The 16,137-nt window shown below is 37.1% G+C and overlaps 1 protein-coding gene across 2 annotated transcripts in view; it reads left to right on the forward strand.

Moving 5' to 3' along the window:
* The window catches only part of large2 (LARGE xylosyl- and glucuronyltransferase 2), a 106,104-nt gene that overhangs the window by 43,984 nt on the left and 45,983 nt on the right, over window positions 1-16,137 (forward strand). The window contains exon 1 of one of the 2 annotated variants that reach the window (XM_073850510.1): window positions 15,126-15,300. The exons of the other annotated variant lie outside the window; for it this stretch is intronic. The gene's annotated coding sequence lies outside the window, so the exon portion shown is untranslated. Of the gene's footprint in view, window positions 1-15,125; window positions 15,301-16,137 lie in introns of those variants that run through there. 2 annotated transcript variants of the gene reach the window in all.

Here is a 16,137-nt window from a genome sequence, read left to right on the forward strand (position 1 = left end):
TTGTTCTGAAGCCTGTGCAATGATGTAGTTTCCACATCTATCGACTGAACAGGGTTTTCTAGATTAGTTTCCGTGTTGTTGTTGCTTAGCAATGTTATGGACGCGATGTTGTCTGGGTTTGACAAAAGGAGGGTGATACGGTGGTTGGTGCTGGGGTGGTGACTGAAGGCGGTGACTGAGTAGATCGGACGTCACATCGTTACGGAAGTCACAGCGGCTCGTGAAAATGAACAGCTACTTTAAGCAGGCTGTGTACAATTTACTGTGGATTGACTGTTTTGAAACTCATATGGTAGTTACATAGCCCCTAGACCTTAGTTATCATGAAAAAAGCCAGGAAATTTCGATTTTGACAATATGGGACCTTTAAAGCACACCTATTATTTGCGTTCAAATGTGTTATTTTATTTTGGTTTTTATTTGATGAATATTAAAAAAAAAAAAAAAAAAAAAAAAAATTGACAGCCCTAGTAACCCAGATAGCACACATACATCTGCAAAATGTCTGTTAAAGCCCTGCTGAAAAAACCCCCCAGCTAAAACCAGCCTACGACCAGTCTGGCCAGGCTGGGAAAGTGGCCAAACCCCCTCTAAAACCAGCCTGCTGACCAGCTAAAACCAGGCTGGTTGACCAGCTAAAACTAGGCTGGTTTTAGATGTTTTTTCACCAGGGAGATCTCTTGATCTGGAAAGCATCTGCTGTGTACAAACGTCTGGCAGACGTCTGTAAGATGTCAGCTTTACATACATTCTAATTCATAAACAACTTATCTAATAATCTTATAGATGTCTATTTGACATCTGATTGGAAACGTCCAATAGACGTATTGCAGATGAGCAAACCACGTCTTGCAGATGTAAATGCTGACGTCAAATAGACATCTCCGAGATGTACGTGTGCTATCAGGGAAGCTATCAAATGTATTTTTATTTTTGATATGCAAGCAGGTCAGAAACCTGGTGAAAAAACTGCTAGCTGTTTTTTTTTCAGCAGGGAAGGTACTGTATCTGCAATTGTGCAACTCAAGTTTGAGTATAAAGATGATGCAACTCTATGCTGTCCTGAGGAAAATGTTTTTGCAAATCACACAGGAGACTTGAAAGCTCTTTTTTTTTTTATTTAAGTATCAACTTTATTTTAGGTTCTTTTTATTAGAAGAAATAAAAATAGACACGACTTAGACATCTTTTACTTAAAGTAAGAGTATAAAGCTATAAAGTTAGCATAGCTCAGATCATTTGGCGAAGACTTACTTAAAAGAATTTGATGAGAAATATTGTGGAGTTCAATCTGAGGAGAAACATGAGATTATTGAGGGTTTTTTCATTTGCTCTTCATTTATTTTTCAATTCTGTCTAGGAGAAATACGGAAGATAGTTAAGAAGCTTAGTGAAAACATTAGCTCACAAGTTCTTTGATGTCCTATTCTAACATGAATTCGTCCTGCTCTGACCTTTTGCCTTTTACCATGTGTGAGTCAGCAGACCCTCTTGCTCTCAAACAAGGTATACATACATACACACACATATAACACATATAAGAAAAGGCCCTCCATAAAATGGACCAAATAAATCATGTTCAATCTCCAAGCCCGTAGAGTTCAAAACAGGATATGCTCTTTTGGGGTGTTTTATAGCCATTTCCAGTTGTTAAAGGAACTTTTATCCCAGTCTCCCACTGGTACATCCTGTGTTAATACCTGGTGGTGTTCTCTTTCAACACCAAATTGGATTGCTTAGGCCTTCGGCGGCAAAACTCGGATAAGCGTGGCAGATGCAAGCTGTAAAGACTGTCCCAGGGCTGTGCTGGTGTGGAGCAGAGCTGTCTCTGACAGAATGAGAGATTGCACTAGCTAGTTCAGATGAGCCTACTGGAGATCACTTTGTTTTGAAGGGCGGTAAAGAGGAGGGGAACGCACTGTGATTCATGCTCCCCTAATGGAAAGCTCTCAGTGCCCTGGAGTACACACTTCAGTACAACACACTCCCACTTTTCATCCACAGACAAAAACTGAGAAGGTAGAGGATTAGGGAAAAACAGTGCATTTCCTCAGACGCAGGCCTCATTAACACTACATGATCTTTTGACACCCTGCTAACCCTACCTTTGAAAACAAATAGTGGCCTGCAAGGCTGCTGCTGTCATCCTTTATCATAATTTGATGAAATTTATCACCGTTGGCCTAAAATGCATCTCTGATCAAATTACAAGAGTTCAAACAGAGTGTCTTATGCAAATGACTAGGGTTTGATGAAAAAAAAAGAAAGAAACAGAAGCAGATCCTTTTTTTAGCCATACCAGGTCAATTCATGGGGCTTTTAGCTGTGTCTTAGTGGAAGAAGTGTTCTCTCCTCTTTCACTTACGTAATTGAAGAACAAACTCCTTAAAGCATTTGACTGACATGTGATCTCTTGAACTTGGTTCTTTGCAGCGGTCTGAGAGCCGTTCGCAAGAATTGTGGCTAATAAGCGAATGCTTCAAAAGGACTCAGACCCCTTTAAAGCGAACTGAACTCTACCATCTTGGGTGATAGTCTGAGTCAAACTTTGGCTAGTTAGCTTGGAAAGTCTGGGAGATACTATGACTAATTATGCTGTTAAAATCAAGAGCATAAATCTCCAAGAAATCTCCAAAAGCATTTTCAAATACACTTAGAAAGGTTCTTCTTCAGTTTTATGGGGAAAAAAATAAAATAAATTGAAGATATTGCAAATATTGTATTGTTGTTGTCATTATTATTATTAGGAATAAGAAAAATGTATATTAATTCAATTTAATTCTGTTTATTTTTATAGTAATAAAAACATCAACAAAAATAAATAAATAATAATAATTATAATCTCAGAACAGCTAATAAGGTTACACTTTATTTTGATAGTCCTCCTCTACAGACAATCTACTAACTATACGTAACTTTGCAACTATATGTCTCTACTAACTCTCAGAGTAGACTGTTAGGTTAGGTTTAGGGTTGGTAGAATAAGTTGACATAATTGCAAAATTTCTTACCGTCAGTATGCTGTATGTTGTGGATCCATCAAAATAAAGTGTTAGAAGATATTAAGCAGACAGTCTACTAATACTCTAATGACTGCTGGTTGACATGTAGTTGAAAAGTTACTTACTGTTAGTAGAATGTCTAAAGTGGACTATCAAAATAAAGTGTTACCGCTAATAAAAATGATAAAAAAAATATATTCCAATAATAATATTAAAAATTATAGCTGCAAGCAGCATTGAAAGGGACTTTGATCAAACATATGAATTTTGGATTGAGCATAGTATATTTAAGTGAGCATTAAACATTTTGCCAAAAGGTGGCGCTATGATTATAACAGAATATTGGCTTTCAGATGTCTTCAAGCCAGAATTCTTATCAAACAAGTGAAGTTTGGGGCAGATTGGACATTGCATGTAGTTACAACAACTTCCTTTTACATGGCGAAACATTGAACTTTGTCGAACTCTTTAACGAAAACTCAATATCTTCTCAATTTAACATCGTAAAGGCCTTTAGATTAGACTGACCAAATATAATGTTGATGTCATTAAATCCCTAGGAGGAGTACATACCACTTCCTGTTACCAGCGGGTGGCGCTATGACTATAATTGAATATGGTCTTTGGCATGTGTTCAGGACAGGACTCCTATCAAACATGTGAAGTTTAGGGCAGATCGGACATTGTATGTCTGAATTATAACAACTTCCTGTTTCATTGTGAAACATCGAAGTTTGTAAGGCTGCCACAGACACATCATTCAACAAAAACTCAAGATCTTCACAATTTAATGTCACAAAAGGGGTTTAGATTAGACTAACCAAATTTATTGTTGACCTGTTTAAATTTCTAGGAGGGGTTTGTTGAAATACCATGCCTGAAAATGGCAAAAACAGCAGAAAACTTGCTAAGAAAAATCAAAAAACAGATCTATCAAGCCATTTTGCTACACCCACTTCTGAAACCCATATCAGATGTAAATGTGTGCCACTTCTGGCACATATGCAAAGTTTCATGAGTTTTCGAGCATGTTTAGGCCCTTAAAAATGTGATTGTTTTTTAAAAGAAAAAAGCAATTCCAATAGGGTCCTCGCAACATTGGTGTTCTTGCCTTAATAATAATAAGAACAGAAAATGTAAACATTATACATTTAGTATGTTTGATAAAAAATATAAATAATTTACATACCAGTTTTTAAAAACAATAAAAAATGATATTAATTACAATTCAAATCAAAATCAAGCAATCAATTTATTAGTAGCAGCAGTATTAGTACTAGTAGTTAAAAAAATAATAAATAAAAAGAAAACAAGGATAGAAATGAGGTCAGGGAGTTTTGGTCCACTAAATTGTTATTTTAAAGAAGATTGTTCTGTCTGAAAGATTTCTGTCCTTGTGTATGATTTTTTCTTTTTTTTTTTAATCACTAGAAAACATTTCACGCCCAGTAATGTATCTTCAAACACAAGATGGCATCCAAAAGAGCGTTCATATCTGGTGTTCCTGATAGTGCTAACTGGCTCCTGTGAGATCCAGTAAAATCCTTCAACGTCTGAGCAGGATTGTGTGTGCGTGCGTGCTATTGATGTGTAGTGGTGAAAGCGAGTTAGAGATGCTGTTTGTAAATGAGAGATGACAATGTGAGACATGACAGCTCCCTCTCGGTTTATTCGATTCGTATTTTTTATGTGCAAACAGGCTCATGAATAATGCAAAGGCAGGTTAAATGATGTCACAGATGCAGAATAAGCTCAGTGTTTGTTATTGATATGCGTGTGCTGCTTCCGTGGACGTGGGTGTGTTTACTGTGAGGGGAAGTGAGTGCATGAAGCCTCCTGCTATTTTGTGGGCTATGAAACTGGGAGACATGCACGCCAGGCACGGTTGGATAGTGAGGTCGAGAAGATTTAAAGAGAGGAGTTAGTTTCGGCAGCCAGGGAAGTGGTGTCCCAGTAGATAGATAGTGAACCCAAAATCTGGGCGAAAATAATATTGGCAGCTTCCGTTCCCCCGCTCACAATCTGCTGTCTGTTTACCAAGTTGAAGGCCAGGTTGCCTGCGCAAACTCCCAGGTTCAAAGACTGTTGTTATGTAGGATGTCTTCAGCTTTTCTTTGTGGAGAATGAATACATAAGAATATAGATTAAGGTCTACTCAGGGTGAGATGAAAAGTCCTCTGACCTTCGAGACTGCCGACTCATTCTTATACAATGGACTTTTTAAACAGCTTGTGAATGTGTCTATCGACTTTCGCTGTGAAGCCCATGCAGCCTGATTGGATCTTGCACCACACCATCTGGGACCAGAACAAAAGATATTCTGCGTAAGTGGTCGTGATTAATTCTCAGAAGGTCACAGCAGATGTCCAGCAGGGCTACAACGCTGGACGTGAGGTGTTAGCACTGCAGACCTTTCAAAAAAAGCCTTCACAGCCACAGTTATATTATGTGTTCAGGTGCTGGTGGTTTAAATCGCTTTCCCAGGCTGCTGTTGAGAACATCTCTGAAATCTGATTTAGATTTCGTTTTTCCTTTCGGAAATTGCATGACCGTGGGAGCCCAGCCAGGGACCAGTGGACATGAAGTCAGAAGATGAACCTTACTCAGTATGACAGATGGAGATGGTGAGTTCGCATTTGATAACAGTTGTTCAATCCAGACTCATTGGGAAAACATGCCTCTACCAACATTTTTGCAAAAGTTATACAAACAATTCACTGCAGTTTTTAGCTGAAAAATGAGCACTATTGGCAGTATAACACCAACAACGTTTAATCATGTTCACACAGGTTTTGATTACCGGGGCAGATTATCAATTAACTCTTTTCCTGGCATTGACAAAATTTTCCAGCAATCTGTTTTCAATTGTTATGCAGTAGGGGGCACTATCATAATCTTCTGAAATAATACAGACTCTCTAGATCCAGAAATGCGAAGAAGAAGCAGAAGCAATAAAAGCACTGCTTACGCACATCCAACGCGATCATCCAACAGACATCATTCAACATTACTGAATGAAATATCAAACCTACAAAGAGGTATAGGACTGTGCAAGATTTGAGGGTTTTGATGGGCATTATCTAATTTTGATTATCATTCTGAATCTGGTCTGTATTTATGCTATTTTCTCAGCTTTTTGTTCAAAATGTTGCTTTTTTTAAATGCAATTTACCCACATTCAAGTGTAGATAAAAAGAATGCAAGAAGCTAGAAACTGTTTTGTTTAAAAACAGAGGCGCAGTTTTTTTCTTTCAATATATTGTATGTTCAAATATTCATACAACAAAATATGAAAGTTTTGTAAAAATTATTAAAAGTACTAGCGCTGGCTAGCAACTTAAAAAAATGCTGACAGGGAAAGAGTTAATAAAGACTTGCACAATATATTATGAGCTCAAAACATCTTTGCATCGCATAACCATTTCCATATGTTTTTTTTTTTGATGTAGTAAACAGCACTGTACTTGTGATACAAGGCATTCAAGTCCTGTGAAACATAAGTCACAATAAAACACCTCAAAGACTTGAACAAGGAAGCTAAAATGAAATGGTTGCATCAGCAAATGTATTTTATCTAATGTTTGCTTTCGGTTTGGTTTGAGGTCAGGTTTAGTATTGGTTGTATGTTATTTTTGAACGTGAAAGAGCAATAACCTTTTAACTCCATTCACCAGACATTCTGAACCTGACCCGGATTTATCTTTGGCAAAAATTCTATTTTCTCAGCTTTTCGTTCAAAATGTTGCTTTTAAAATGAAATTTACCCACATTCAAGTGTAGATAAAAAATAATGCATGAAGCTAGAATAAAACTGTTTGTTTTGTTTAAAAGCAGAAGCTCCGTTTTTTCTTTCAATATATTGTATGTTCAAATATTCATACAACAAAATATGTAAGTTTCGTAAAAATGATCAAAAGTGCTGGTGCTGGCTAGCAGCTTAAAAAAATGCTGCCAGGGAAAGAGTTAATAAAGACTTGCACAATAAATGATGAGCTCAAAACATCTTTGCATAGCATAACCATTTGCATATGTGTTATTTATTTTTAATTTTTTTGGATGTAGTAAACTTGCTCTGAAGCTCACCTGATACAGCACTGTACTTATGATACGAGGCAGGTACAAGTCCTGTCAAACATAAGTCACAATAAAACACCTCAAAGACTTGAAGAAGGAGGCTAAAATGAAATGGTTGCATCAGCAAACGTGTTCTATCTAATGTTTGCTTTCAGTTTGGGGTCAGATTTAGTTTTGGTTGTATGTTATTTTTGAATGTGAAAGAGCAAAAACCTTTTAACTCAGTTCATCAGACATTCGGAACCAGACCTGGTTTTATCTTTGGCAAAAATGCAATTTTCTCAGCTTTTTGTTCAAAATGTTGCTTTTTTTTAATGGAATTTACCCACATTCAAGTGTAGATAAAAATAATGCATTAAGCTAGAATAAATCAGTTTTGTTTAAAAGCAGAGGCGGCATTTTTTCCTTTCAATAAATTACATGTTCAAATATTCATACAACAAAATATGAAAGTTTCGTTAAAATGATCAAAAGTGCTTGTGCTGGCTAACGACTTTAAAAGAAATGCTGGCAGGGACTTTACAAGACTTAAAGAAGGAAGCTAAAATGAAATGGTTGCATCAGCAAATGTGTTTAATCTAATGTTTGCTTTCGGTTTGGTTTAGGGTCAGGTTGTACATTATTTTAAACACGAAAGAGCAAAAACCTTTTAACTTAATTCACCAGACATTCTCCCTCCATGGTTTTGTCTTTGACAAAAATGCTACTTTCTCAGCTTTTTGTTCAAAATGCTGCTTTTAAAATGAAATTTACTGACATTCAAGTGTAGATAAGATTGCATAAAACAGTTTGTTTTGTTTAAAAGCAGTGGGTCCATTCTTTCTTTTGGATATATTTTATGTTAACATTTTCATACAACAAAATAGGAAAGTTTTGTAGAAATGATTAAAAAAAAAATGCTGGTGCTGGCTAGAAACTTAAAAAAAAGCTGGCTAGGAAAAAAGTTAATAAAGACTTATTATGCACAATTCCATGCACAATATTATATTATGAGCTCAAAACACCTTTTTTGATTTGTGAACTTAAACATTTTATGTTTGCGACGCATTACTATTTTCTATACATCTGGCTCTTCTGATGTGGTAAACTTGCTCGGAAGCTCACCTGGTACAGCATTGTGATTGTGATACAAAGCGTTCAGGAACAAGTCCTGTGAAGCAAAAGTCACAATAAAAGACCTCAAAGACTTGTAGAAGGAAGCTAAAATAAAATGGAATTTGCTCCTGCATCAGCAAATGTGTTTTATCTCATGTGGTGCATTATTTTTGAACGTGAAATCACCTTTCTGTGATTTTTTTTCTACTATATATTCTTAAAAATAAAGGCGCTTTAAAAGGTTCTTCACAGCGATGCCATATAGAAACATTTTTGGTTCCACAAAGAACCATTCAGTCAAAGGTTCTTTAAATAACCATCTCTTTCTTACCTTTTTATAATCTGAAGAAAAATATTTTGCCACAAAGAACTTTTTGTGAAACAGAAAGGTTCTTCAGATGTTAAAGTTTCTTTATGGAACCATTTAGACAATAAAGGTTCTTCTATGGCATTGTGAAGCACCTTTATTTTTAAGAGTGTACTGTACATACAACAGTTAAACTAATAAAACTGCCAGATTCAGATTTTTGGTTAAAACTCAATATGCTTTTAGTGCCACTCGCTGGAAACACGAAAGAAGACACGTCATTTCTGGATTGCAGTTATTAATACCACAATCTATACCACAATCTTCTGACTTTTTTATCCTCCAGCAATAAGGGTTAAAGGTCACATGTAGCTAATGAAAGGGGTGTTGGCTAATGGATGGCTTCACCACAGAAATTTCTCACACGCTCAGCACCCTTCAGCTATATATGACCTTTAACCCTTTATTTGCTGGGCGTGAGAAGCTTGGAAGAATCACGGTGCCGATAACTAATAACAACTCTCTCCATCTGTCATATTGAGCACATACTCAGCATTTTTTTTTAATCTCCATTCCTGGTAGGGTTCCCACGGTCATAGAAAAAACGGTAAAACCCTGGTGAAAAAAACAGCATATGCTGGTTAGGTAGTATTGATGCTGGGATGCTGGTTAGGTATGTTTTGATGCTGGTTTAAACTGGTCTTATGCTGGTCCTTTTGCTGGTTTATGCTGGTCCTTAGCTGGTCATGTGCTGGTCAAGGACCAGCATACAGCAGCAAAAGGACCAGCATAAACCAGCAAAGGACCAGCTTGAACCAGCATCAAAACCTACCTAACAGGGACATTATGGAATTTTAAAATAACTTGGAAATTGTAAAGCAGCTTTAAAATGCAATAGTGTCATTATTTAGCTCAACTCAGTTTAGTGTGGATTCCTTTTAATTCAATAAAGGTGTCAGTGTCATGTTAAAATAAAATAGTGAATTATTGATTTATTGATTGATTGATTGATTGATTGATTGATTGATTGATTGATTGATTGATTGCAATCTCTAGAAAATAATTTTTAAATATTCATATTCAGTAATCATAGCTGAATATTCGTGGAGCATTCTTGGAAGTTCATTGTGCGGGAACCCTGCACTGGCCAATCAGATGCTCTCATAATACCACCCCCCCTCACCATGGCAACAAGTTTGGTAACTATGGTCAACCTTTCAAAAAGGGGCCTTCTTAATTAGTGTGATTAGCACAATTAGTAAGAGACGTAGGCATAAAGAGGACATTCTTTTCTTTATAATGACGCTGTTTGCTTAATGCGGCAGTTTGTCTCATTTAAGAGTTTAATAAGACTCTGGTGTGGACGTGTGGGTGTATGACGAACTGATTAAGTTCACTCAGCAGAGGTAAGATGCTGTCTGTTATTTTAGTCATGTCTGAAGTCTCAGATGCAGTCGCCGTTCAGGATGCAAGCAGCTGACGGTGCGACTGGGTGAAAATCTATTTAGAAAAGCTGTCTGGAGCCGGAGATTGGAGTGACCAAAGACCGAAGAGAGACAGCACTTAGTTGAGTTTGCTAACCTGTAAGCCAAGCTCTCCTGCTTCTTATCCTGCACTTGTCAGGGCTAAATAAATTGTCACTTTTCCATCAGCTTTATGTGTGTGTGTGTGCTTACGTGTGTCAGTATCGATTACTTTCGCTCAACACCTCATGGTCCTCAAGCAATATTCTGTTCCCATCGACCATTGGGAGTCCAGGTGAAGCGCAGTACCACATGTTTTGGAGACTTTTTGCCCTTTTGACCCTTGTAAATCCTCTGTGGTGGGCTAGGTGTAATATTTCTTGTTGTTTTGTCAGGTCAAAGCTCTCTTTCCTGACGGCCCTCACGAGTTTGTTCACACTCAGGCGGGAGGATTAGAGAGTGTTTTTACTGCAGGTTGGCATTGTTAACACCATTTCCTACATGACTCACAAAATGTGTCTGTATTCCAGCGAGAGAGAAGACTGATGAACAGAATTTAAGTGAAAAAGTGAGAAACAGTGTTTTAGTGGATATAGTAACGGACAACAGAGGAAACTCACCAGATGATTCAGTGTTTATCCCTTGCACAATGACTAAACCGGAGATTAGTCCTTAAATGCTAAGCTCTGGGTTTCTACAGCTATTATTTTTCAGTGAATTCGTCACAGAGATTGTGATTATTGTGTTCACGAGGATTATAAATATGCAGCTGTCGCAGCCGTAAACACATATGCGCCAACACGTTGGGTGGTGCCGCTCATGTGAGCGATGCAAGTTCAGCTTCATTTCATGATTTATGATTTAGAATGCTTTATTTCCTCCGTCATGTTCTGTTTATTCCTTACTATCTTAGAGGAGAAATCAGTAAGAATCATATTTTGAATACTAAAAATGAAACCTGTTTTTTAAATGGTGAATTTGAATTGATTTCTCTACGAATTTACTTATTTTGTATCACTTGGAAGTGTAAATATGCTAAACTGTAATTAAAATAATGATCTGGGCATGTTTTTATTAGATTCACTCAGTATATTTACAAATAGAATTTGGCTAAAAAAACAGAACTTTAAAGGGATAGTTCACCCACAAATGAAAATTTGATGATACATTGAGGTCTTAAGACACCAAACAATCGGCCTGTGCAAGAAACTGAACAGTATTTATATAATTTTTTACCTCTGATTCACCACAACGTCCAACTGTCCAGAGCGCGTTCACAACAGCCGATGTGTGACGAAGAGCAAGCAACCATAACTTCAGTCGATCAGGCTCAAAAGTTGGGAGTCGGTGAAAAGTCAACACTCTTGGATAAGTTTGCGCAAGCAAATGTAATCTTTTAGTTTGCAATCAGTTGCAACAATCAGGGTAAGCACAAGTTACCATTTATAGTTGGACATTGCGGTGGATCAGAGGTAAAAAAAAATGATATAAATACTGTTCAGTTTCTTGCACAGACCAGTTGGTGTCAATGTATCATCACAAACCACAGGGTTTCATTTGGTTTTGACTGCGTATGTTTTTTTTTTTTTTTACTCTTAAAGCCGTGGAGCCCATTGACTGCCATTATATGACTGACAGACTGCAACAGTTTGAGTTAAAAATCTTCGTTTGTGTTCTACTGAAGAAACAAAGTCACCTACATCTTGGATGCCCTGGGGGTAAGCAGATAAACATCAATTTTAATTTTTGGGTGAACTATCCCTTTAAGTAGCCACTGTGTATGGTGAAGTGATTCATCAGTCGCAGCCAGTTGCTATAGTGTGTGTGTGTGTGTGTGTGTGTGTGTGTGTGTGCAGTGTCTTAAACAGTTGTTAAAGAAACCCAATGCTCCCCATTCTACCACACCCCTCCTCCTCATGCACAATACTCCCCTTGGAGTGATAGATTAGTCCCATCTCCCTCCATGGTGTCTTGGTTTACTGTCACACGTTCCAGTTCCTCCCCCAGGCTACTCCAGTGACCTTTACTTCCTTAATGAGGAGAAAACATGAGGTGTTAACTTATCAAACATTCATTTAACTGTCATGTTATCCTCAGGACAACTGAGGCAGGGCAGAGCTGGTGCAGCTTTAAGAATGACCATTTCTGATAGTCAGCCAGGCAATCGTACACTAACCAAATATTGGTGACTGAATAAATAGTGTATGGTGCGACATTAGACTGGATTGTTTGGTCAATTGGATTAATAGTATTGGCTAATATTTTTGACTATAGTATGTTCAGATGAATAATTAGGAGGTGTAAACTACAATGTTGTAACTTGGTGCAAGATTGACACTAACCATTCAAAATGCAACCAGTGATTGGCAGACAATTCACATGACATATGCACTGTTTGCTTTGCATTAACAGCTCCAACATCACACATACGTTATTTTTACACATTGTTTTGTCTCTCTAACGATGTCTTTTAAAGTATAAAACAAGAGCTGTTAAAAACTATCAAACTTTATGATAACACCTTATTTTAAGGTAACAGTTATACACATTACATGTGCTTACTATCTCTATTTTAATTTTTATTTTTGTTACACTGATTATTTACAGAGTTTTAAGTAATTGATTTAAAATGAAATTTTTATTATTAATAAAGTCACTATTTTTATGTTGTCATTCAGTGATTGTTTAGAATGTGCAAAACATACATTATGAGTAAAAAAAATATTTTAATGCATTGCATTTGCTACAAAATGTGTTGCATTCTCCCAAGAAATGTTTGCGATTCTGAAAATAATATGAGATGAGAGGACTTACACTATACACTATACATTTTTTGATTTTGTAAATAAAGTTTATTGGAGTATTGTTTTTTTGTTTTAATAAAAAAATTGTTTAATGTTTATATTTAATTAAAAGTAATCCTACGCCAGTTTTTTAGGGTATTTCAATGCTTTTGCATTGTTTCTTGGGGCAAATCAAAAACACTGAAATATATTTTTACCATCCTATCTTGCGTTTTTTCCATCACCTGTCCCTTTAGCGGCTCTGTAGGTATGCTTTCTCCTCAATACTCGTACTCAATACACGTTCCGTGACTCTCTTAACTGCAAGTAATGCTTTTCTTACTCAAATTTTTTGTCGTGTTTTCAGCCAAAATATCTAAATATTCTTAAATCAAGAAGGATTTTCTAGACAAGTAAAAATTAAGTATGTTTTTGCTTGAAACAAGCAAAATAATCTGCCAATGGGTTAAGAAAAATAATCTTGTTTTCTGTTTGAAATAAGATTTTTTTGGCAGATTATTTTGCTTGTTTCAAGCAAAAAAATCACTTAATTTTAACTTCTTTTTTCTGAAAACAAGACAGTTTTTACTTGTCTAGAAAATCCTTTTTGATTTGAGAATTTTTCGATATTTTGGCTCAAAACAAGACAAAACATCTAAGTAAGAACAGCATTTTTTGCAGTGTTTGCAGCACTTTCCATGTGGAGGTTTAAGAATATGTTGAGCAATGTGTGGCATAAGTCGTGTGAAGTGAACTTTTAGGGCCCGTTTACATAACATTTTCAGACAAAAATAGGACACTTTTTATGCATTTTCCCTGTTCACACGACAACAATTTTGAAAAGGGGTTTCAAATTCCCACTGTTATCGTTTCTATGTAAACACCCTTTACAGGAATCTTGGAAAACGGTGACGTGTTAGGTATGTAGACGTGTAGTACGTGGCGATTTTAAAAGCAAGTGTGAACAAACTGCGTGCCAACTACTGTCCTGGCATTTGTAATACAGCATTTTTGGCAGTTTTCGCAGATATGTGTGAATGCGTGTGAAACTTTTTTAAAATGCAAGGGAAAAACTTTTTAGTTTTTGACTACATTATTTTCGTGTACTCTGCTGAAAAAACAGCTAAAGCCAGCTTAGACTGGCTGGCTGGTTTTAGCTGGTTAACCAGGCTGGTTTTAGCTGGTTTTAGCTGGTCATAGCTGGCCAGCAGGCTGGTTTTAGAGAGATTTTGGTCATTTTCCCAGCCTGGCCAGGCTGGTTGTAGCTGGTCAGGCTGGGAGACCAGCTAAAACCAGCTACTTCCAGCTTATGCTGATGATACACTGGACAACTTTTTGAGCAATTTTATCAGGCAACTTTTTTTGAGCAATGTTGCTTGGGCACTTTCTCATTGAGAATGGGTAAAACATTCCTATCTGGAAAATTTAGATCTGTTGTGGGCTCTGTATCACACCTGGCTGCCTGTTTACGGCAACATTTGCCAAAGTTGCCCAGCAACATTGCTCAAAAAGTTGCCCAGTGTATCATCAGCATTAGACCAGCCAACCAGCCTAGACTAGTTTTAGCTGTTTTTAGCCTAAATTTCACATCTACTAATGGACTGCAAAACAAAACCAGAAACATTTAGATTCCATATTATCCAATGTGTTCTTTTAGGATACCAAATATCTTTGAACCTTACCATGTAAGTTCACAGGAAGTGTGTAGATCATTGAAACAGTAATTCTCTTAGTGATACTGAGTAGAGCGTAGAGATGATGTGATTCATTAAGAGACTCTCCAGCTCGTCTGCTGCGATAAGAGCTTCTAAAGAGAGCCTGTAGAAATCTGAATGACAAAACAAGCTGTTTCATTGTCTGATAAGAATGCTTGATTACACTAGCTTGCGTCGTCTGGATCTGCCGTCTGCGAGCGCATGCGTGTGTCAGGATCACGTTGCTGGTCAGTGAAGAGGCAAAGCTTTCCAGACTCCTGCATTCCTGCACAACCCATCTTTTGTCATGCAGCAACAGTTATTTGGAAGGTGACACCCTTCCCCCTTTCTCCTGAAGTCCATGCCAGTCACCTTTCAATAAAGGAAGAGAGGGAGGAATGGAGGAGGAGTGAGACTGAATGAGCCACCGGAGATCAGGGCATTTAGTAAATCAGGCTCAAAAGCAGTTTGAAGGTTCTTCCGTCATGGCAAAGTCAATAACCTTAGAAGCATTTACAATTTACTTTAGAGCGTAAAGAGAGATTTGGAGAAAGACAGAGCAAAAGAGAGAGTCTGAGAGGTGGCTTTCATCCACATGCGAGACGTAAACCTGCTGTGGCACGCTTGCGGAGAGGTGGAGGGAAAGAGGGAGGAGTTTTTTTCCTCCTTCCCTCTCAGACACACATGAACCAGCACAGGTAGAGCAGTTCAAAGTTTGTCACTAGCGGTTCATATCAGCCCGAAATCTCATACATGTCGGCCGCTGTAACTTCATTCAGCTGTCAGACCTTCGTCAAAGTGTGCTCAAGCTGCCGGACAGAAGAAGAGAAAGCAAGAGAGAAAGCGAGAGAGAGGGAGAGCTGGCCTTGGCGCTGAGCAGAGGTAAAGATAAGTGTGTTCTTTCTCCCCCTTCCAGCTCTCTGAATGCAGGCTTTGTGTATGTGGCTCCTTTTTCTTACTCTGTTTTTCTCCCTGGTGATATGAGTCTGTCTTCTATTGTAGCGTGAGGTATTGTCCCACTTTTTCTTCTTCTCTCCACTGGGTAAAAGTTGCAATGTTTTTGTGGTGCAGGGATACTTGGGCTTTGCAGCAGTACAGCTGTGTGTGTGTTTGCTGTCTAATGGGTGTGTGGTGTTTGCTGAGGTGAGGTCCTTTGTGTGTCCGAAGGGGTTGGGTTACTTTGGGCACAACATTATTATAGAAATCTTACAAATAAGATATATGTAAAATGTTTTCACCAGATTCAACTTAAAAACCTAAGTTCGGCAGCTGCCTTAAAATGTTAAGTAAAATCAGCTTAAAACTACAAGTCATTATAACTTATTACATAAAAAAAATGTTAATTTAACTTGCGAGTTGAAATGACTTAAGTTGATTTAACTTAAAATTTTAAGGCAGCTGCTAAACTTAAGTTTTTATGTTGAAACTTGTGAAAACTTTTTACAGTGTACTACTGGTTAAAAGTTTGTAAAAATTTAGATGTTTTCAACCAAGGCTGCATTTATTTGATCAAAAATACAGTGCAAAAAATGCTTTTCTTACTTAGATTTTTTGTCTTGTTTCAAGCCAAAATATCTAAAAATTCCTTCTTGATTTAAGAATTTTTAAATATTTTGGCTGGAAACAAGAAAAAAATCTAAGTAAGAAAAGCATTTTTTTTTTGCAGTTTAATATTGTAAAAATTATATTATAAAATATATATACACTGCAAATAATGCT

Source organism: Garra rufa, chromosome 11 (assembly GCF_049309525.1).
Source record: "Garra rufa chromosome 11, GarRuf1.0, whole genome shotgun sequence".
NCBI lineage: Eukaryota > Metazoa > Chordata > Actinopteri > Cypriniformes > Cyprinidae > Garra > Garra rufa.